The following is a 24,487-nucleotide window of genomic DNA, read 5'->3' on the forward strand; positions in this document are numbered from 1 at the left end:
TATTAATTATTTCACATGCCACAAAAGCAATTGAATGGTATAAGTAATACTTCATGAAAAAATGTATTGTGATATTACACAAAATGAACGATGAATGATAAGGAATGTGTAATTTATATTCGAAGCACTAACTTTGTGATTTTCCATTTTATAATTAAACTGTCACTTTATTTTGAATCGTCATAAATATATTTTATAAACTTAATTATAACCGGTTCTTTATCAAGTATTGATCAGTCTTGATAAAGAAGCGGTCGGCTTCGAAACCACTTTAAATATTTTATTTTAAAAATAAAATATTTTTAGCTATGTTAAAACAAAGTACCTATCATTTAAATTATATGAAAAGGATTGTGTTTTATGTAGAAGCTTAAAAACAAATAAAAACTGTCAAAGTAAGTCAAAGTAAGTAAAAACTCCTCGCATATGAAAGATGGTATCAAATGCAAATTACACGGGTATATAATGGGTAGAAATTTATAATGGGTTACAGTGATAAGTTAAACCAGCCTATTACAGGTTTTAAGTCCCGTAAATACTTAGACATTCATAGTCTTATTCATCTATGTTGAGATATCAAAAGTTTTGATGTAATAAAAACACATATTCCTGTATGTTTTACTGTAGTTGTGCCTTAAATTTCTGCAATATTTCCTACATATTGCATGTGTCTTGAAGTACAGCAAGACCTCTTTAATCCGAATCCCGATAATCCGAATACCTCTGTAATCCGAACAGCTACTCATGCCCAGAATGGGCTGACCAAGTAGATATTCTTGTGGTAGAGAAGATGCTTTTACGTTAATTACGGAACAAAGTAAATTATTTGTCATCAAATAAATCTCGACGAAGTAAAATATTTCATTTCTTTAAACAAGTTTAAAAAAATTGTTTATTTTATCTGTTTAATGTTCAATTTGTTGTGTTGATGTTGATGTTAAACATGTTTATTTTATTTGATAAAAATACCCTATAGATTTTCTGTACTGTAATCCGAACGCTTTACTAATCCGAACAAAGAGTAAATCTTCGGAGTTCGGATTATAGAGGCACTGTTGTATTACGTTTATTTTCCATAGAGTTTATTGATTAATATCCCTTAAGATAAGAAAACCTCGGTAGACGGAAAAAGAAGCTAAGATCTCGTTTTTTACCGTCTTTGCAATAAAGGTGAAGGAGAGATTCATTAGCCCCTCACCTCTCTATAGGAAGAAACTAGAAACTTATCATACATGATGAAATACCCCGAACGCGAGAAAAAATTCTAGTGAAGACGGATGACATAGGGGAGAGTGAGGCACAACGAGCACTCGGGCGAGCCACTATTATTATTACTGGTGATAATAATTCACACAGCCGTCAGGAGGTTGCTTGTGAGGAAGATTCGCAGTGATGGAATATATAAATACAGACTTTCAAAAATAAAAATTATTCTAAATTTACCAAAAAAGATGTAGTACTCTCTAACATACATTTAAGTATTATAATTGATCATTTCTGAATATTTAAAAAGCTAATTTATGACAGATTCATAAATAAGTTGGTTTTCTAAAAATTTAATTTTTTGAAAAAATTTTATGTTGAAATTTTACATTATTACATTTTTTTAAACAAAGTCTCAGCACATCATAAAAACGCTATATTTTTATTTATTTATAATGATAAAATAATATTATATTTTTATATCACACAACAAATAACTATGTAACAATTTATATCTCTTCTTCTTACCCTTGTACTCCCATCCAATGGCGCATAGGGTACTGGACGTGTTACAACTATTAACATGTTATCTTGATCGTTACTCTTGTGAAGATATAGTGGTCAGTCCTGGGCAATATAAAATAAGTGTTAGAATAAAAAATCTCTTATATTTACTTGGGCTCTTCCATGAATCGAACCCGGAGCTTCTAGTATGGTAGTTAAATACGCTTACCATTACGCTATGGAGGGGGGACATAAGGAACCTAAATTGCTAGTAATTTCAAAAATTATGTTACAAAATGTATTTCTTCTGTCAAGTTTATTTTTCATAACACTACTAGTTTTAGAGGAGCAGGCCTCCTACCGACACTTGATAAGTTTTTAAAGACCTGTTTTTTTTTATTTATTAAAAAATGGAAGTATTTGTGTGTTTTTGTTGACGTTGATGAGAAGATTGCCCTTCTAAAACGTAAAAAGTAATTTGAAAACCATATTAAATTAATACTTTAACAGAGTTAATTAAATTATTCATAAATTGTTTACTCATCTTAAAATCACATCAGAGACTGGTGATACTAATAAGAATAACAATAAAGCGACTTAGTCATTTAAATACCACTTTTACTATTTTTTCATAACTGTTACTACTTTTCATATATGTTTTAATGATTTATAATATAAATATGAGGTTTAACTAGGAGCCTGATTTGTAACCGTCTATATTGCACTTTTCCATCACTGTGCGATACTTTGCAGAATGCGGAAAGGTGTCACCCAAGCTTCCCCCATCCTGAAGTAAGTGCTACCTGTAATAAGTTTTGGTACCCAGTTTTATTGCGGCTGTGGCTATGAAAGTGAATTATGTCTCGTTTACCCCGCATTCCCCTTTTAATTTTACGAAATTCATTTTATAGCATACGGGATATAACTCTTTCTTTTACTTTATTCATTTAATGCCCCGAAAAGGTTTTATTTTATCTTTACTTGACGCACTACTTGACTTGGCTGTTGTTATATTGATGGGTAACAGTTTACAGGCGTTTTATGCATTTTACGCAAAGAAAATAACAAACAGTTTAAATCATTAAAATATGAAAATGCTAAAATAAAACTTGCAGTTCAAACTATTTAAATGTGGAAATGTCAAGAAGAACATTGAGTTCAAATCGTTTAAACAAGAACGTATTGAAATAAATTCAAAAACAGTTTCAATAATTTAAACGTGAAAATGTTTAAAATTACTCAACAGTCTCAAATAGTTTAAATACGAAAATGTTCCTCAGCAAAATAAACCAAAAATTGATTCCATAAAAAGTGACTAGCAAAAAAATGAAATATCAATATTTTTTCAATTCATAGTTCTGGTAATAAGAGGGCTTATAACATGTCATTGACTGGTTTAAGTGATCACTGTATATACTTTGTAGCATTTACCATTCTACCCATGATTGACAACCGCATAACTCAAATTTCTAAATGATGTTGCTTTAATTGAATGGATCAACTTCATTTTCGAATTAAACTTCGTCAGCATTATCTGTGTTTGAAGTTAATAAATAAAAATAAAAATCCTTATCCGCACCAAATGGTGCATAGGGCACTGTTTCATATAAACGCAGTGTTATCTTCATCGTTTACACATGAAGGAAAGGTGATCAGCCCTCCGCTTCAGGTACGAGTCCAGGGTAATATTAAATAAATATTATAGTGAAAAAATCACTTATATTTATTTTACCATCCTTGGGAATCGAACCCGGGACCTCCAGAATGGTAGCCGAGCGTGCTGACCATTAGACTACGGAGGCGGACAAATTTACCATATGTGAATAAAAAAAATGGACATATCAAACTCAAAACATCGAGAAAACAATATATGTTTATAACGAATTATAGTTTATTTCAAATGAATTTTTTTCTCGAAAAAAATGTTTTGTGAGTTCCAGGCATTTATCATTGTTTAGAATGAATAATACAAAGATTATGTTCGGAACATCTGTTAAGAATCTTCTTAATGAATAACTTCCATTTCGTTGTAAACAAAATTTAATTGGAATTATATCTACGGCATTCATTTTAAAAAGTCATTTTTTAACGTCAGACCCACTCGTTTTGTGAAGAAAAATTCCTTTGTGCGCAACCAACTTCAATAAAGTATTAATTAATTTTATTTGACCTTTTTATCATTGTCGACTCAAAGAGTTCTCGAATTGTAATCGGTTTGGGTTAATTATTTCCACAGTGAGGCTAACAATGATGACGTGTATTTGAAGAAGAGTATTAATTTAGGCTTTCATTAAAATTAAATTTGATAAAACTAAATTTATTGAGGCTTCAAGAACAATTGGTAGAGAACACTATTTCAATTATTCATATTTTAATGTGATTTAAGTAACAGTTGGAATGGAAACAGAAAATTAAGATTTTCCCTCTTTGAAGATTTAGATTTTGGATCATTAAAATAATTCATAAATCCTTTGATAAACCATAGTACAATTATAAAATCAAATAGTTAAATAACAAACTATCACGCAGCTTCTCTGTAGAGGTATGCAGAGAGAATAGAATGCCACACCACTATTTTGGAAAGACAGTGGTGAAGCAATTTTAAATTGTTTTTAATTTCTAATTTAAAATTTAAATCTAAAATAAATAAATACATTTTCATTTTTTTTTTACTTTAAAATTAAAATGTAACTTTGTTAAAAAATTGTAATAAATATGATATTAAAATTAAGTCGTTAAAAAAATATTTATAGTGATTTTAAAACAAAGTCACATTTTAATTTTAAAATGGAAAATCACAAAGTTAGTGCTTCAAATATAAATTATAGAATAATTTAACTTCTTTCTCATCTTCTAACCCTTCGCTCCCAATGGTGTACCATATATTGTTCTGATTTGTATTGATGTCGTGTTATCTTGATTGATTCTAACATTCCTTACTGTCCAGGGTGATATGAAATAAATGCAATTAAAAATTTTTACTTATTTATTTTTTTTACAAAAATGTTAATAAAATTAGTATATAACCACTCACATATAGTGAGTGGTTATATACTAATTTTATTAACATTTTTGTAAAAAAAATAAATAAGTAAAAATGACTAACCACAAAGTAAATGCTTTAAATATTAATAATATTGAGAATAATGCAATTAAAAATATTTACTAATGTATATTTTGACTCCTAAGAGAATCGAACCCGGTGCCTACAGCACGGTAGCTAAACGCGCTAACCATTTCACCGTGGAGGCAGTAGGCTTAAAACATAATGTATGGTATATCGTTATCAAAGCCTTTGAATTAATTCAATATTAAATTATCTCTTGAATAAAGATTTTAGTTAGAAATATATAAAATATAAGTGTAAATAAATTAATGGTGTAAAACAATTTACTGCAGATGTTTTATTTAAACATACCCATAACACCCTTCATAAAATGCCCAAGGTTTATTGTTTAAATCTATTATCAAGTTGCCAAAAAGATTTTTCAAAAAATATTTTCCAATAAATCGAATTCGGAAAAATATACCGCTATATTTTCTTAAATTCAGTTATATTAATAATATTTTTTCCCAAAATACAAAAACATAATTTGATAACGAAAAATCATCATTCTACATAAATCATTCTTCAGGAAAAAGATAATTATATTTAAACCACCGCCCGCTTTATTCCGAATATTTTTACCAAAATAAACTGAAGAGAAAATCAAATTCAATATTGACGAACTAAATCCATTTTGAAATGTTTTTTTTCTTCTCTCACTAGTTCCGGTTTGGAGTGAGATCCTGTCGGAATATGGACAGTTATCGATGGTCATGTGTTACTGAACAAAATAAAGTATTTGTTTCATATATTTATATGTGTTAAAAAAGACTGCTCAATCAACATCAATATCAATAGAAATAATGAGATCATAAAATGAATAAATCCGAATTGTCTTTTATTTATTTATTTGTTTATTTATTTATTTATTGGAAAACCAACAGAATATTTAAAAAAATAACAAAATATAATACATTTAAATAAAATAAAATTCCAATTGCAGGTTTTCAATGAAAAAGTAATTAAAAAAACTTCATTAATTGATTTGGCAGTCACTTTGTAATAAAATCTATCCATTTTTAATTAATGTTTTACTTAGTAAATACCACTATTTCTTAAAATCTATTGTGACACGTGATTTGATGCATTCCGCAGTTCAGTTGGGTCCTTGGGACGTCCAAGGACCCAACTCTAAAATTTAGAATTAGCTTCACATACGGTGTTTGAAAATGACGCGGAATGCATCGAAACACGTGTCACAGTAGATTTTAAGAAATAGTGGTATTTACTAAGTAAAACATTAATTAAAAAAAAACTGCCATGTACTCGTACATAAGTATAACTATATAGCATTGTGCAAGAGGGTGTGTGTGTGTATGTGTGTGTGTGTGGTGAATGATTCTAGTAGGAACAGTGCAGAGAAGCATAGTTTTTAAAGATCCTGAGAGGACAAAATGCTCACCATTCGACTTTTCAACACAGATTTTCCGCAATTGCATCTTGCTCTTTAATTAGAATATTTCTTAAAAAACAAACCATCACGCCGCTTCCTCGAAGAAGTAGGTAGAGATAATTGAACGCCATACCATCCATGTTTTTTCTAACATTCTTCGCTTATTCCATATTTATGCATCTCCTCATACATACTTGCCGATTATTTCGACTTCTGACCCGGCCGTTTGTAAGTATTTGACATACCTGATTGTGCCAAGGTTTCCTCGGTCTTCCTCTGCTTCTATTTCCAATTACATTTGCCTCATATTTATTTTACCTTTCCTCACTAAGATGCTCAGACTACATATACATATTTTATACATTTCACTTAAAAAAATTCGTAAAGCTATATATATCGTGTCGGGTTGTGGTCCCGTGGTAAGTGTCGCGGACTCTTAAGTCAGAGTTTCTCGGTTCGAATCCACTCTACCATAATTTTATACCTATTTCTAATAATGAGGTGTATATGCTCACAGAAATAGTGTGAAATTGTAGTATTTTTGTGAATAGTAAAAACACAAATATTTCTATAATTAAAATGTAACGTTGTTTTAAAATCACTATAAATATTTTATTATAACTTAATTATAATGTCTACCGGTTTCGAAGCTCACCACTTCATGATAAAGCCATGATAAAGAAGCGGTTGGCGGCTTCGAAACCGGTAGACATTATAATTAAGTTGTAATAAAATATTTAAAGTGATTAAAACCAATATTTTTAGCTTTTCCACTTTATTTTAATTTGACCAGCGACCGGGTTTCGTCGTTACCGACATCATCAGACTGGGGGATCAGCCCCCAGTCTGATGATGTCGGTAACGACGAAACCCGGTCGCTGGTCAAATTAAAATAAAGTGGAAAAGCTAAAAATATTGGTTTTAATCTAATAATATATTAAAAATGCAATTCCATCACGAAGTGTCAGTGGATAATATAAATCTATTATTTAAAGTGATTTTAAAACAAAGTTACAATTTTATTATAAAATGTAGAATCACAAAGTTAGTGCTTCAAATATAAATTATATACAAATATTTCTCTTTATATATATTAAAATAATAAAAATAAATGTTGTTGACAGAATTTAAAGGACTAACTGGTATTTTATCGACCTGCAGCCTTTCCCTTCTTTTTGATGGTAATTTCTTCTGGACTGACACTTTCAAAAGTTTACATCTATAACTTTAGCGCCTACCCAGTCACGATGCCGCGGGCGAGCATCGGTGAAGGGATGAATTTTGAGGTAGTAAATTATTATTATTGTATTTAGAATTCACTCCAAATAAACTTATGATTGGTGGATTACTTTACTTTACCTTACCTACCTTAACCCTTCAATGCATAGTGTATCAAATTTGTTACATACCCAAAAGTAAATGTTAAAACGCCCTTTAAAAATATAACCAACCATTCTTTGTTGTAACTGATTAAATACATTCATAACTCACGTATGTAGTCCAAAAGACGGTTTATGAATGCCAAAATAATAACTGTCAATGCAGTCATGCAGTCATGCAAAAAAAAGTCGTGCAGTGAAGGGTTAATCATTAATAAATATTTACAACATTTTGAGTGTGTCCAAATACTTGTTCACAAATCTATTAACTGGTCAAATTATAAGCTAAAATTATAAAAATTAAAATGATATTTTATGGCTTTTCTTATATATGTGATTTTAATCCAGGATTCGGACATCACATACTAATACAAGAGTTTCTGCTCAGTAAAAAGCTTCTTTTAATCTCACCAGTAAATGTCTCTTGTGAAGTTCTAGTGATTCAAGAACAAGGTTTCTTAATTGGTTCATATATTTAGAACTTCCAAGAATTTGAGCTGTGTGGTTGTCGATAATGGGTAGAATTGGTGAATGTTACACTTGTGTTAAGTAATTACTCAAAGCGTCAGCCCCGCAAATGTCCAGACTTCCATATTCTTCTTCATCTTTGGTGAGATGTCAAAAAATAATATAATATTCATTAGCTATTTTTAACTATTAATTCAGTATTGAAAATTGATCAAATATTTAGTTTTATAATATTTACAGAACCATGACCAATTTTTATCGTTTCACTAATTATTTGTTGATAATAATGAAGTGAAATATAGAAGATTGAACATTTACAGGTCTAACGACCTGTTACTGGCTAGTGTAAGCAAAGGCGTATATTCCATATAGGCAGGAAAGCAGTGCCTATTCTAACTTACTCGCTTGATATATAAAAATGCAACCAGTACCTATGTATACTACCTTACTAAGTAGTATCTAGGTTACTTAACTATCTACCTCTACTGCCTACCCAAGTAAGCAGTACCTACCTAGCTTACCTTACTACCTACCTCTACTGCCTACCTAAGTCAGTAGTACCTAGCTTATCTTACTACCTACCTCTACTGCCTATCCTAGTAAGTAGTACCTAGCTTACCTTACTACCTAGCTCTACTGCCCATCCTAGTAAGTAGTACCTAGCTTACCTTACTACCTACCTCTACTGCCTATCCTAGTAAGTAGTACCTAGCTTACCTTACTACCTACCTCTACTGCCTACCCTAGTAAGTAGTATCTAGCTTACCTTGCTACCTTCTTCTACTGCCTTTATTTATTAATTATCTGTGCACGACACTGGTGTTTGAGTTTAATTTACAAACTGTGTAATATTTACCATTTTACCCTTGATTGACAACCACACTACTCAAATTTCAGCAGTTATATATATGCTTCAATTGAAAAGATCTTCCGTATGCTACTTCATCAGCGACATCTATGGTTGAAATTAGCACATTTTATGATGAATTGAAACATTATCTATTTTAAAATAATAAAATTTAAAATTGCAGTATATGTACTTCAAGCGTTTGTTGTATATCGATGATTTTTCAGCGCCAACAACGATTTCTTTTCAATTTTCATTTCAATACATTTCCACGTTTCGACTAGAGCGCTCAATGTTCTGAATGGCGGAAGATATCTGAACCAATAAAATTAATATTCAATATGACTATATATTTAAATCAGATTCCAACAATAGCGAGGCGTGACGCTCCGATAGTTGTGCAGAGGCGCTACGAGATCGGAATACATTCCCAACGCTACGTAGCTATGGGCTACGTTTTATGTACATTTTTACAACATACAATGTACGGTACTTTATATAGGGTATTTATAAACTCGTTAAATAAAATAAAATAAAAATGTATTCGACAAAAAACTACCAGTTTTTGAGGGCTCGGTGTTGTGACTTAAATAAATATTTAATAAAATAACAACTCTTTAGTTTTTTTCACTCAAATTTACACAAAATTTACAAATTTATGGGGAAGAAAACTAATAATTTGTTTTTTTTTTACGTTAGAAATGCAGTTCCACAAAGATATGTCAGTAAAAACTTAAATCTTATTTTAATTTTTTTTTAAGATTTATTTTTTTAATACATATTTAAATAATACAAAATAGTTGGTAAATATACAAAACATTTCAAACAGAACGTGTCTACCTCTCTAATAAAGTAGATGCTTGTGTTAAGAGAAGGAGTTCGTTTTACTTTTTTTTTTAAGTAAATAAAGAAAATTAAAATTAACATTAAAATCAAGTGAATAAAAAAATATTTAGTATGAATTCTAGGTAGGGAGGAGTCTTATAAGTTTTTTTTTATTTTTATTTTAAAGGTGTGATATTTTTGGATTAAAAAAGTTTTTATTTTACGTACGTATGTATAATGGTTTAACGCTGCTGCTATTCTACATCTTTGCAATATAAAATTATTAGAAAATCTAGGGTTACATGAAATTTGCACTTCAGTTGTTTTTTCTTTAAAAGTTTGTAAGATAGAATCTTTACTAAAATTTTCTTGAATTGTTGGTACATTAAATTCTTTGAATACTAGTTTGGAAGGAAAGTTCTGGGCTTTTTAAGAATTATTTTTGCAAATTTTTTTTAAAAATTGAGAGTGATCTTAAATTTGTGAAATAATTATGTACCTACTTTAGTTATTTGCAGTCGGAATAGATTTACAAATATGTACAACTGCTTATTGTCAAAATGTTGTAAAATTTTTAAAATTTAATTGCGTCATGATATCAAATATCAATTTTTCAGACGAGCAATATACGAAATGGGTCTTACATACGAGCAAATATATTAAAAAGGATTTTTTAAAGACCCTGTACAGTATTTTATATATCCCTGTTCGTATAGGATGGGCGTTTTCCCGTAGATTTATATTCACCGTTAAGAGAGTGGATGTTTGTGGTCGTGTTCGCCTTTAGATAAATATCACAAGCCGAAGTATACCTTCGGAGGGAGGAACCTGGAGGGCGAGGAACTGTTTAGAAATTGAAGCAAGGCCGGCACATAAAACACATATTTCACATCGTCGACTTCACTGTTGATTTTATTCTCCGTATGAATGTATTAGGTTATTCGATAACCAAAGGACATATTTCACAATGAACCAGAGTTGTGTCAATATTTCACAGGGATTTTCACAGTTTTTGTTCTGGAAAATGTTATTTTAGGAAGGCTCTGTTCAGTGACATTTTCCGAGCTTAATAAAATATATTAAAATCCTGTGTAAATGTTTCGCAATTTTAAGAAAAACACGTAAGACACAAAAAGACGAAGATAAGCTTTTTTATTTTATATTTTAAGATTTGTTTTGTAAAAATTAATAAATGTTAATAAATTTCCTAGTAAATCTTATAAAAGAGCACTGATTGTCTATTTACATATACAAAAAATGAACTAAGTGATATTTTTCTTAAGAATTTAACTAATTAATTAAGTGAAAAAAATTACGTACTTTTGCGGACGTCAGTATTTAATATTGCTTAAATTAATATTAATAAACTTTTCTTAATTATTGTTACTTTAAAACTGTTTTTTACGAACTTCTCTGTTTAATTTTCAAATCAGAACTTTCGTGATTTCTCCCACTAGAACATCAACTTGCTGTTTCTTATCACATTACATACAATTAGTTCATTTGAACATTTTATATTTACCATTTAAAGTATGTCAAATTACATTTTTGAAATAAATAACCTTTAATGTTCTAAAATTTATTTTTAAGACAAAAGAGACTTTTATTTCCTGAATGTTTTTCACAGATACTTTGGCACATTTTATAAACTTTATAAAATAAAACAACTTTCTTGACAAGGTTCTTATTGAAACCGGTTGGATAAAGTGTATCAATAAAAAAGTGGTTAGTACAAAGTTGTTTTATTTTATAAAGTTTAAGACTTTTATGACACGTGTTATGATGCATTTTGCATCATTTTCAAATACCGCATCTGAAGTTAAATCTTAATTTCGAGGTTGTGTCATTGCGACATTAAATGATGAATAAGGGGTAAGAACTAGTGAAATATTAGTATTTAGTAAAAAAAATGATAAATAGTATCACAAAATATATGCCGACTTAAAGATTTATTTAACTTTAATTTCCTTGAGGCTGAAAATATTACAAGCATTTTAGTTACCGAATTATTTTCTTCATAAGTCAAAAAGTGAGGCTGTTCTGCGTCCGATGAATACACTTATTTCAGTTTTCGTTTTTGCGCTATAATTTATTTTACTTTTGAAATGTATACAAATGGTTCCCTTAACAGATGATTTAGGGTCACGACCCTTTGGAAGGTCACTGGATGATTGTATAAAGGGTGGCGAGAAGGCGTTGGGGAGGGTGGTGAATAAATTATTCTCAAGACTATGAAATATGTTGGAACAATAAACGAAGCCTCTCGTTTTGGCTGGATTCTTACTCCAAAGGACATTTTCCATATCATAAGCCTTTTTTTAATTTTTAATATATTTTTTTTGTTACCCTAAAGCGACGCAGATAGAACACTCTAGTCGATGATATGTGTAATAGCACAATTTTGAGTTGATAATATATACTACTGAGCGTATACACAATTTAAAGAGCCATGTTCTAATTATAATTATAATAATGTAACAACTATGATGAAAAGTTTAAATTTTAAGTTGCTACTTGTGTAACCACTCATTTTACTCACATATACTAAAATCATTTCACTCAGTTACAAACAAAGGTCAAATTATGAACGATTTGGAAAATTCAGCATACATAAAAAATTAAATTCTGATAAAACGTAAATTAATAAATGTGCTTTTTCAAAATACGTCACCATTATTATCTATATTTCCTGTTACAAAAAGTCCCGTTCCTTAACATCTCCCCTTTATTTGTTACCATTCCAACCTCTTTAAATACATTAATATTGTTTTGCTTGATAGTTTTACTTTTTACTTGTAGATGAAACATCTGTAGTTTTGGAAACTAGTCGTGTGTTATGAAATTAAACTTAAGTGGTATTATACAAGTGTTAAATTTAAAAATAAATCAACGTGTCACTAGATAAAGTTAATGCCGAATCAATAAATAATATGGTACTGTTTTAATATTCTGAATAAAATGAAAGCAGTTTTCCTTGCAAGGTCAAATTTACTTTGTAACAGGTTGAAAACGATCACAACATATGAATGATTTTGTTGGGTAATATATTCAAAATTAAACACTTATTAAACACTAAGACATATGTAAATAAAGTAGAATTCAATCCTTAAACCGTGTTTAGTTTTGGACATATTGCTCAATAATTCAATATAGATTTCTACCGTCTACAGTTACAATAAATGAATGGTATTAACAAAATACTTTGGAAATAATGCATTCTTAATTCTGTATTTTTTTTATTGAAAATATTATTTTCAAAAGTAAATTTGGGTTCACCGTTTAATTTTATTATGATAAAAATAAAGATTTTTTTGTTACAAATGTTAAATAACAGTTTCAAACATAAATAACGTCCATGTTAATATAAAATTTTGTTGGGAAACGTGACTTTGTCTTTTGCGGGTTTTTCATAATTTTTTCCGCAAGTTCCGAAGCAAGTTCAGGCAAAAAAGAAGATAAATGAAATTCGACGTGTATTACTTAGTCTCGTACGAAAGATCAGGAAACGGATGACAAACGAGCCAAGTTGGAAGGTGTGTCTGAGCGAGTTGATGAAGGATGGTGTGGGCTGAAGGGGGAGAGACAATGACAAAGCAGAATTAAAACAAAGGGAGGAAGTGTGAAAAGAAGTGGTGATAATTTCCCCTCAGAAAGAATGTTTTGAAGAAGCATCATTATGAGGGTCTAATGAAACACGGCTCCTTGTGCTATAATACTGGTTTTAACTTGACAAACAAATATTCTCACAATTTGAGTGTGTCCAAATCTTTGTTCACAAATAAGCTTTAAATTTTCATAACAAATCTATTTCTCAAATAAAATTTCATCAAATTATACCTAAAACCTTTTACCACCACTAATATGTAAATATTATTTTAAATTAATACTTTAATTCAATCAATTTCAATTCATCTTGTCAGGAAAAAAATATATTAAATCATGGTTTTCATCCCCTGCCTTGATGTGTGTACATAGAATTATCTATAGACTCACACCAGTCTAATGATGTCAGTTAAGGCGAAACCCGGTCATTGGTCAAATAAAATTTATGTGAAAAAACCATAAAGTTGTTATTACATTCTTCAAATTAGCTTGTGCAAGAAAGTGTCAATTGAAACAAAAATATTATATAACTTCTGAAATTTGAGTAGTGTAGTCATCAATCCTGAGTAGAGTAGTGAATAACGTCTATGACGTGATCACTACAACTAACGTATGACAGGTAACATGCTTTTTTTAATATATTTTCTTCATTTATGTTGAAATATCAAAACATATATTCGTCATCTGGTGCCCATCCTTACCCAGAAGGTGCATTAGGTACCGCATCGAATCGATGCCATGTTAACTTGAAAGTAACTATTTACTAGAAAGGTATTGAATGTTTATTAGTGAGTGAAATGCGTCCAATATTTATAAATAAAGAATCTAAAGATGATCGATTCAAGATGAATTCGAGAAATATTTATTATCAATTGGTCTGTGTGTTTGCGATGTGTTTTTCATACCTATCTTATCCTTACTCCCTACCTGAAAAACTACTTTTAAATGGAAGTTATAATTTTATTGATTAATTTTAATGATTAAACAACGAATGTCTTATTTTTATTTTTTCTCAAAAATAAAAATAAGACATTCGTTGTTTAATCATTAAAAAAAAACATTAAGTTTTAAATGTGATTTTTTGTTAAAGAGGAAGGATGATAAATTTTAAAAACTTTTCTGGAACGTAAGTGCTCATAAATTTTCTTAGACCCATAAACAAGATGGATCTCGAAAAAGGTCAATTTAGTGGGTTACTAACATCAGCAAAAATGTGTTTTTCTTCTGGCAAAAAAAGAAATAGTTTTATGTCTTTTCTTATAAAAACTTTTTGGAAGTAGAAGCAATAAGAGATGATGAATTAGCAATAATTAAAAGATGTTTTTTGACAAACACATACAATAAGTATTTGATAAGTAATTTACTTGTATTACTAATACAATATGATCATTTAAAAAAAAGGATACATATTTGATAAAGTTTACATTCAGCAATTGGTTGACTATTTCAACAGAAATCTATTGAAAGCGCCCTTGGGGTGGCAGGGTTACCTACCTCCGTGTGATATAACTTTTAAAATTTAATAAATTTTATAAATTTATAAATTTTATAAATTTATAAAATTTTATAAATTTTAGAAACAACTTTTTAGAACTTTAAAATTATTTTCGACTTTATACTTTAAGTTAATTACACTGTTTACATTTAAAAAAAAGCTTATGGTATCGACACAGAAAAACTAGTGGGACTCATTTACCCCTACTTCCTACCATAAATGAAAACACATATTAATTGTGCTAAAAGCCATTATACATTTATTAATTTTTAACGTTTTTATGATATATTACAACATTGAAATGGCTGTCAAAATATCGGGAAATAAAACTAAGTAACAAACAAACTATCACGCTACTTCTCCACAGGGGTAGGCAGAGATAATAGAACGTCATACCACTTTGTCTTTGCAAACATTCATCGCTTCTTCCACAATTATGCATCTTCTTCAACATACCCGCCAATTATTTCGACTCCTGACCCGGCCGCATTCAAGTATTTGACATACCTGATGGCACCAAGTTTTCCTCAGTCTTCCTCTGCTTATTTTTTCCAACAACATTCGCCTCCTAAATTTGTTATATGGTTCTTTCCTTACTTAAACATTGCACATGTCCAAACCATCTCAACGAACCTTTCTTAATCTTATAGATAAAAAAAATATACATATATAAGTAAATATATAAATATGTATAACTTAAGTACAAAATTATATTTAATAATAAACGCTGTTCTGCAGCACTGAACCTGTGATAATGCTTATCTTAGCCATCCATTTCTAAAAATTTATTTTACCATTCGAATATCTACATAAATCTTTTTGCCGCACGTTCCTCTGAGGGATTGCATTTCAGTTCGTTTTCATCCCTCTTTTGTCAACTCCATGCTTCGCTTCCAAATATAAGAGTTGCAACCAAGACTCCGTTGTATCTGAATATAATAGTCATATTACAGCTATCCATAAAAAATCGTTTTACGTATCTAGTAACATATTTTTGGACCTCACTTAAAAAATCGAAAATACATATTTTTGACATATTTCATCACTGCACTTATTAGATAGGTACTCAGATCCTGTTGAAATCTCTCGAGTACTGCCTGAAACTGAAACTTTGGTCTAAAAATATGAAAGCGCTGCCAATTCCTCGTACTTTAGAAAGTCTCTGCCAAACCACTTCAAAAAGCTTGTCTCTTGAATCTAACTTAACATCAAAAGCTTCTAACTACTTCAGCTTCGATCTTAAAGGAAAAGAGATATTATCTCTAACTTTCCAAACTATTGCTTAAATACACATGGGTTTATATAAGCACCCATAGGGGCTCATGTACACATATCGTTCTATTTCTAGCAAAAAGTTTTAGGTCACAACCTTAGTTACACGATATAAATTTTTTAAATCTGTATACACTTAAATAATTTTATTAAAAAAATTATATCGATAGTCAATTTATATATTTTTTATCGCATGTCTAAAGCAATTAGTAAATATGGTACAAATTAAAATTTAAGAACCAAATTATCATTTTATTTTTTGACATCTCAACATACATATGAAGAAGAATACGGAAGTCAGGACATTAACGGTGCTGTCGTAAGCTGGTTTAAGCGATCACTTTATACATGTGTAACATTCACCAATTCTTCCAATGATTGACAACTACACTATTTAAATTCTTGGAACTTTTATATATATATATATATATATATATTGTATATATATATATATATATATATATATATATATATATATATATATATATATATATATTTATATATATATATATATATATATATATATATATTTATATATATATATATATATTTATATATATATATATATATATATATATATATATATATATATATATATATATATATATATATATATATATATATATATATATATATATATATATATATATATATATATATATATATATATATATATATATATATATATATTGTTCAAATTCAAAACATAGTGCAAGAATCACTATAATTTCCCAAGAGACATCTATTGGTGCGATGAAAGAAGCTTTTTATGTTAAGATGTCAAAAAATAATATTATATGAAAAATAACTCTTATTATAGATAATCCAGATTTGTGAACGTATTTGGACACACTCAAAATGTTGCAAATTATGATTGAATAAAAAGCCTTGAAAAAAAATCGAAATTCATCTACACGGAGATATTAATAAAATATTGATATAAAAAGCCCTACTTGAACCAAATACACAAAGGGTGAATAAATAATGAGAGTTCAAGAATAAATCAATTTTAAAATAAATAACTTATTTAAAATAAAGATAATCCATATCGATCAAAAGATGAAAAAGTCTTACAAATAGTTGAAATCTGATTATTTTAAAAGTAAAATGGGGTAGACACAACACCGAAAGTAGTCTTTGAGGTAAACATATGTTTATTTTTCTTCGGGAAAGAAAGATTTTTCTTAGTTAAGAGATCCACTGATTACTTTTGTAAGATCACAAAAACACGCAAGATGGGCCAAAAAATACTGAAGCAAAGAATCTCTCTCGGAATATTTTACATTTGTAATTCCATGAGAATAATATCCAAGCTTTGCTAGATGGGGTCAGATATTGTCAGGCTAATATCATTGTGTTGCACTACCATTTTAATTTCGATAATATTTATTCTTCATAAAGAAAATAAGAATTTTTCCTTAGAGAACTGACCACAATCGAGGTCATAAAATAAAAATAATAATAATTAGAATAAATTTTGACAATTTATAAAGCGCCATTTCGTAAAAACTATCTCACGGACACTTCATACATAATATATTATTAGATTAAAACCAATATTTTTAGCTTTTCCACTTTATTTTTATTTGACCAGCGACCGGGTTTGATCAGTCTGATGATGTCGGTAACGTCAGACCAGTCTGATGATGTCGGTAACTACGAAACCCGGTCGCTGGTCAAATAAAAATAAAGTGGAAAAGCTAAAAATATTGGTTTTAATCTAATAATATATTAACAATGCAATTCCATCACGAAGTGTCAGTGGATAATATAAAACTTCATACATATATTGTTTTTACAGAGTTTTCAAAGTACTTGCCGGGTACGATATAAAATAAGAGATACTTTTCAAAACAATTTCTAGGGAATGACTAGGGAGTTAATTCTATTATTATTATCGATTCGTAAGAAAGTTTGGGAGGAACCGCTTCATTGAATGCATTTAGGCATCCATTTTTTGCGAACTATAAATTTTTTTAATCTTTTTCTTGAGCTGAAAGTTTGAGATTATGTTTGCTGACTTTTGAGGTAGAGCAGATTTAAAAAATTTCTGATTAAAAAAAATTAGCCTAGATCCATTCCACCTTAATATAATATTATGATCAATGCGTTTTATTTCATCCTCGGGATTTACAGCACTGAGATACTATGTAGGTCTTAGCTAGTCTTAGCGAATACTTTTCATGGCTTTGAGTAATTGGTGTAATTATTAAAAGAATTTCAATGAACTGTCAGTGTACCAGTTGATAATGCACACATTGTTAGAATTGTGTACTTTTTCTTTAATCAAACTGAACTACATCACTGAAATACATACGCGTAGCCGGATTTAGCAAGTTTAAAATATTATTAAAAAAATGAACGTAGTAACTATTTTTTATATAAATGGATATGGTACCTTATCATTCGGGTTTCACGGTATGGTTTGAGAGGTGGCGCTTTTTTATACCCAAAGGTGTAATTGAGTTGTCAGGTGTTAAGGCCAGAGAAGAAGAAAAACACAAAGAAAGAAGATAATAAATGAAGGTTTCACAAAATGGATTGACCCATTTTCACCCACACAGGTTCAATTTAATATAACCTTTCGAAGGGTCCCTTGACTTAATATTATGATATTGGGGTGTATAATATGCCCCTTTTAAAACATTATTTCATTTATTTGATGATGTGATTGCTCGAGTGCTGCAATAAATTATTACAGTTTTTATGATTATTTCTATGTGTGATTAAAATTATAAAAAAATCTGCATTTTTAAACTTTAGTGTACCGTACGTTTCTCTGCGATATTAAATATTTCGTTTTTATATAATTACGAGTTTTATGTAAATACATATGGTATATCTTAAGTCTTAACATGACTAGTTTTAAGAACTACAGATGTTTACATGAATACATTTAAAAATGTTGTATTATACAGTTGTTTTATTTTTTTATTTAAACCATGGTGTTATTCTACATAATGTTTACAAAAATCAATTAAAAATGTTTCATTTTCAGTACTACTGTTGCCTTCAAAAATCATTTTCTATGAATTGTTTTGAATGACAAATAAAGGTTTTGACTAATGTTATGAATATGATATTTTAGTTATTTGTAAAATAATAAAAAAACGCTTGTTTTTTACGAACGACTAGTTTTCGAAGCTACAGATGCTTTCATCCACGGGTTTGAATATAAACTCATTCAAACCCATAGACGGAAGCATCTGTAGTTTCTGAAACTAGTCTTTAAAATATAATACTCAAGTGGTTAAATAGGTGTTTTATTTAATCATGTCTTACCACAAAGTGGAAACAATGAATATCATAGTTAGTTAATTATTTTATATATTTGATATATCCATAAAATAATTAAATATCCAATATAGGCAGGCGCTTTTGCGTAATTGGGTAGACCCTCGACTGCGAAATTGGCATCGCGGGTTTGATTCACGCCTGTTGCAAAATGAATTCAAGAGAGATTTATTTTCAATTGGTCTGGGTAGTTGTGATCTGTTTTTCACATTTACCTACCTTATCCTTACTATCCTACCTGCAGACAAGCATCTGAAATAGATGATTTGCGGGTTATTCTTTTTAAAAAAACTTTGCACGATTGTAAGCGGGTAACGATTGAAATAATAAAAAAGGCTTATTTTAAATACATCCATCTCGCAAAGTTCATGTACTGTTGTAAATAACATTATCAAAAAATATTATAATAGGAAAAGATAATAAAAACATAAATGCCTTCGTGATTGCCGGTTTTATTATTAATAATTTAGTGAGAACACATTTCTAAGTGACGCCATTCGTATTCAGAACCATTTCCCTGTTCCATTAGCCGCCATTATAACATCGTTACGCTCCCTCTACAAAACTTTGTCAGATTATTGGGTACCACGATGGAACTTTACACATAGAACTGTACTCACAATATTCTTAATATCATAACGGCATTAAACATGAGATCAAACATTTCAAGACGCAAACCCGAGATAAGAATGTTTGTACTAATCATTAAACCCTTGGAATGTATAATAAATCATGAGCAAACTTCACTAATACATTACGAACATACTGGGTACCACATGCAATATATAACATTTCGCTCACTCCTTTTAACAACGTCATAAATATAAAAAAAACTTGATTTATCAGGAGATCATTTTTAAAGTTTAAGAATATAATAAAATGTATTAAATTTTTTTTATCCATAAACTCAAAATACCGACAAATATAAAAATTACAATTCACAATGGTGACTGCAGGGATTCAAATTACAAAAACTTATGTTCTGTTTTATGTCCAAAAAAAGAAATAAAATATCTAGGTGTAATAATAGATCAACATTTGAAATACCATAGTCACATTAATGAACTAGTAAAACGAATAAGAAAATGCATATATATATTCATTAGAATCCGAAATATACTAACCATCGACAACCTAAAAAGAGTTTACTATGCTATCGTACACTCACTTCTACAGTATGGCATTATTGCATGGGGAGGCTCATACAACAACATACTGAACTCAGTGAAAACAGTACAGAAAACCATAATTAAAGTTATCTTGAAAAAAAATATATTTCCAACAATATTATTATTTAAAAAATTTCAAGTCTCAAATATAGAATCCATTTATAAAAAAACCGCAGTTTTTCAAAAACTAAAGGGCGACAACTATTTAAATTTAACAAAAAATTTATCATCGAGATTCTCAAACGATTTTTCTACTCCAAAATAAAAATCCTTAATTAAAAAATTAAAGCTCTATACATTTAAATCTTAAAAAAAAAACTATAATATCTTTTATTATATAACATTAAACCACGAGTGTAAGTCCCTTTCCAAGCACAATAGCACAGACTCTTTTTTCGAAATATAAAAGTTCTCCATTTGTATAAATGATTCAAATGTATTATGTTATAAATAAAAATGTAAATATATTTAATGAATAAAAAAAATAAATAAAAATAATGAATAAATATCAAGCCACTTTTTTAACTTTTTACTGTGCAACTTCTTAATTAATCTAATTAATCTAGTAAATCTTCTAAGGCGATCTTTTTAGGTAAAACCTGAAGGTTTTTTTCTCTATTTGAAATACATTTAGTATTTTTTTAAAAAATAACTAAACAATACCTTTTCTTCAAAATGCAAAAACAACACTTGTAACGGGTAAGTATTAAGTTAAAAATATGCCCCTTTTGCTGGGATATAGTACCTTTTCTAAGCATTTCAAAGACATGCACAACTGAAAATTAACCATTTTTGATATATGACGTTGTTAAAAGGAGTGAGCGATATGTAAAATATTTTTTTTTCATTATTTATTATATGGGTTTGAATCTGAACTTAATCATATCCTATTATCAAGTGAATGCCGAGATAATAAATAACATACATAATATACGGGTACATATGTGTATAAAACCTTATAAAATTCACAAATCTGAGAGCATTTTTTATAAGGTATTCTTAACTTTATCCTCGCCCAATGGTGCACAGGAATGCATTGTATAGAAGCAGTGTTATTTGATCATTAAATGCATGACAGGGAGGTAATCAGTCTAGGGTAATATTGAATAAATATTAGTGTGAAAAATAAATAGCATTTGTTATGGCACCCCTGGAAATCGAACCCGGGACCTCCAGGGCAGTAGTCACATTTTCTAACCATCTAATACTGTGGTGGTGGATATTCTTATCATGGGTAACGAAATAAAGTTAAGCCCACGATACTTATCAATTATGGTCCTAATGTAATTACCTGAATTACGACAATTTTAAGATATGTGGTGTACAACATAACTCTTCCTTGCATAAACCACCCTGTAGGTTAAAATATGAACGCCGGAAGGAGTTAAGCTCATGATTCGTATCAGTTTTGGTCACATGAGCCTGACATGTTTATCTTATCTCTTTTATGTCCCATCAAATCGCTTACATCTCGAGAAATCAAATCGTAAAATGATGTTATTGCCGTAGCGTGTATACGTAGTAAAATCCGATCATTTCCCCGAAACAGTACTTCATTTTGTTTGAGATGACTGTAAACTTGAAGCGAGATAAACGGCCATTTTGTATTATGCCTTCTTGGGTTTATGTCGCACAATAAACTTTAAATCGTTGGAATGAGTACATAAAGCAAACGAACATACTGACTAAATGACTTTGTTAAATAGTTTCAAACATTGTATGAACATTACAAAGAGGATCAAAATTGTCATTAGATAAATAAGAAATAAACGGATAAAACAGAAAATCAACAATGTAAATTCTCTCCTTAAACACAGCACGCCGTATTAAAAAAAATTGTATCATTCAGTATTACTTGCACCTAAAGGTTTTTTTTAGAGGTTTGATTTTTAAACTGGCAACATTGTTGTTACAGATTCAATTTTACATGAATTTTACAATTTTTGAATGATCATTATGAGCTTTGTAGATTCGGCGAATGGGCCGAAAACAATATTAAGCTTGATTATCTTTTTCAACGCAAAATTTTGTTCACCGATGAAGCACATTTTTGCTTAAATGGCTATGTTAATAAGTAGAATTGCCAAATTTTAGTGAAAAAAGCCCAGACTTTAAAACCACTACACTACAGAAGTGGGCTTTATAGAATACAAATAATAATTTTACGTAAAAAATAAGAACCTTGATTTATTACCGTAATGAAAAAAAATGTTTCATTTAATATTATTTTTAAAACTGTTTTCAATAAAATTTATTATGTGGTCGCTTGTACAACAATTTAACAACTGCTAAAACGTTAAGAAACCTATTGACTTTGCAAACCAAAAACGTAAATAAACAAAAGTTTACACTTTATAAACTACAAACAAACAAACATATAATTGTTTTTCTGCGCGATTGTGAAACAAAGCACGTCCCAGGAATCGAAAAATAATAACTTTCTTTTTCATTTCAGCATCCTGAAAGTTCCTTTGTAAAAGTGTTTTCTTTCACATCACATAGGTGTCACACAAGTTACGTGCTTTAGGTCTGTTCCCAACGTATCAGGCAAGCCATTAGTGGAGTAATACTACGTGACTGGGACACGTAAACATTTATTACTTGTTAAAATTACTCACCCCGTAGCTACAACACTTGTGTTTCAGCCGGCGAATTATTCCTGAAAGAATGTTCGCTGAAAATAAAGCTTCTTTCAAAAATGCTAGATCGCTTCAAAATGGTTAGATGAAATATTTTTTAGGTGAATATTTTATTGTTATGACAAGATTGTCATTATAAAGTAGTTTTAAGAATGTTATCAATTCACCGCAATTCAAAATCATTTTAACGTTCTGTTAAAATGATTTTGAATGAAAGAAGGCATTTCACAGATAAATTATTATTATTATTATCATATTTTGTCCGCCTCCGTAGTGTAATGGTCAGCACGCTCGGCTACCGTTCTGGAGGGCCCGGGTTCGATTCCCAAGGGGGGTAAAATAAATATTAGTGATTTTTCCACTCTAATATTTATTCAATATTACCCTGGACTGGTACCTGAAGCGGAGGGCTGATCACCTTTCCTTCATGTGTAAACGATCAAGATAACACTGCGTTTATATGACGCAGTGCCCTATGCACCATTGGGGTGCGGATAAGGGTTTTATTATTATTATTATCATATGACTAGTTTCAAAAACTAACACATATTTTCATCTACAGGTAAAAGTAAAAGTAAGCCTTACTTTTCACCTGTAGGTGAAAACATCTAAATTAGTCGTGTGTAATGAAATAAAACTTATTAAGTGGTATTACACACGTGTTCGATTAAAAAATAATCAACATGTCATTCCAGAAAGTTAATACCGAATCAATAAATAATATCCCACAGATTTTTAAAATATGATTTTTAGACAGTTATAGTAGTGAGGTTGGGTAAAAATACAACATTGCTTAATTCGTGCAAATTTAATAAAACATGTTTTTATTTTCGGTTATTCTGGGGTGTAATGAATTACATTTATAACTTCAAACATGTGTGTTTAAATTCGTTCAAACTTCTAAACTTATGAATTTTTCTCTTCACTAAGATTTCAACAAATATAATAAAAAGTAGGAACTATAAGTAAAAAATGGTTTGGTCTACATTCTTGAATATCATCAGTATAAAATATTTCATAAAAATAAATTTATGAATTTCACAATATTATCTGTAATATATTTCTGCAAAGACATTATTTAATATTGTGTTTAAAACATTTTTTAAATATTATGATAGTATATGAGTAATATAATTAAAATATGATAGTATTTCAGTATACTATCATAGTAATTCCTGTTGTGTTAAAAACCATATGATACTCAAAATAGGGCGAATAACATATTTGTATTACGTAACAAAATTGGCTCAACACTGATGTACATAATATGAAAAAAATCGTGTTTGTAAG

The 24,487-nt window shown here is 29.4% G+C and overlaps 1 long non-coding RNA gene across 1 annotated transcript in view; it reads left to right on the plus strand.

Moving 5' to 3' along the window:
• Positions 1-14,491: 14,491 nt before the first annotated feature.
• Positions 14,492-24,487, plus strand: part of LOC148310533 (uncharacterized) — a 238,427-nt gene continuing 228,431 nt past the window's right edge. The window contains exon 1 of the long non-coding RNA XR_015837387.1: positions 14,492-14,507. This is a non-coding gene — a long non-coding RNA (uncharacterized LOC148310533). The remainder of the gene's footprint in view (positions 14,508-24,487) is intronic.

The sequence above is a fragment of the Brachycentrus maculatus genome, unplaced genomic scaffold (assembly GCF_059751285.1).
Source record: "Brachycentrus maculatus isolate JH-2025_06_01 unplaced genomic scaffold, ASM5975128v1 h1tg000092l, whole genome shotgun sequence".
NCBI classification, from domain to species: domain Eukaryota; kingdom Metazoa; phylum Arthropoda; class Insecta; order Trichoptera; family Brachycentridae; genus Brachycentrus; species Brachycentrus maculatus.